The following is an 872-nucleotide window of genomic DNA, read 5'->3' as shown; positions in this document are numbered from 1 at the left end:
GCACGGTGGGAACTGAGACCATTTACTGAAAGTATCTATCTATCTATCCATCCATCCATCCATCCCTGGCACACAGTGGGAACTATTATAGTTATTTGTGTTTTCTGTGAGTTTGGACAGTTAGGTTCACAGACGCATCCTAGAAAAAATGCTCCGTGTCTCATCACTGAGTTTCAGTCTGGTCACCTTTGAAGTGAGTACTCACCTTGGCCATCTGGTGCCCGTAGTGATATTTAGCAATGAGGAATGTAGCACGTTTTCTGGGATGAGTTCACAAACTTGATTTTCAGATGTCCTACTTTATTTAAAGTTGCTACAGACAGGTTTACCCTGTTTTTTTCTATACTCTTTTAAAGCAGTCCCAACACTGTGGATGTTAACACGTGAGTTGTTCACCAGCACTTTGTACTTTTCACAATGACACGGACTTGTGAGTGCAAACAGCAGTGTGGGGGTCATGAGTTCAGATGCCAGACTAGATAATCTGAGTTCAAATCTTGGCAGCATCACATTCTATTCTTGTCACCTGAGAAAGATTTTTGCCTCTGCTGTGCCTCAGTCTCTCCATCCTCTGTGGGGTGATAATTGTCACCTGCTGGGGCTCTCACCCACCTTAAATGAGTTAGTACTGCTAGGTGTCCGGCAATCGGTACACGCTCAGGAAATCTTCATGATTATCAGTTCATTGAAATGTGGTTGCTACACATGTGACTTTATTCCCATTTGAAAGGCAGAGAAACTAAGTCACAGGGCCATCTACAGGAATGGTCAACCTCACAACTGATTTGCAGCCACCCAGTACCAGGAGCTGTATTCTCCTGAGTGCCAAAGCAATTCCATTACCCAGAAAAAGTCCCAGGTCCCAGCACTCC

The sequence above is a fragment of the Otolemur garnettii genome, unplaced genomic scaffold (assembly GCF_000181295.1).
Source record: "Otolemur garnettii isolate 467f Iridium unplaced genomic scaffold, OtoGar3 scaffold00044, whole genome shotgun sequence".
Lineage (NCBI taxonomy): Eukaryota > Metazoa > Chordata > Mammalia > Primates > Galagidae > Otolemur > Otolemur garnettii.
Note: the sequence above shows the minus strand (reverse complement) of the source record.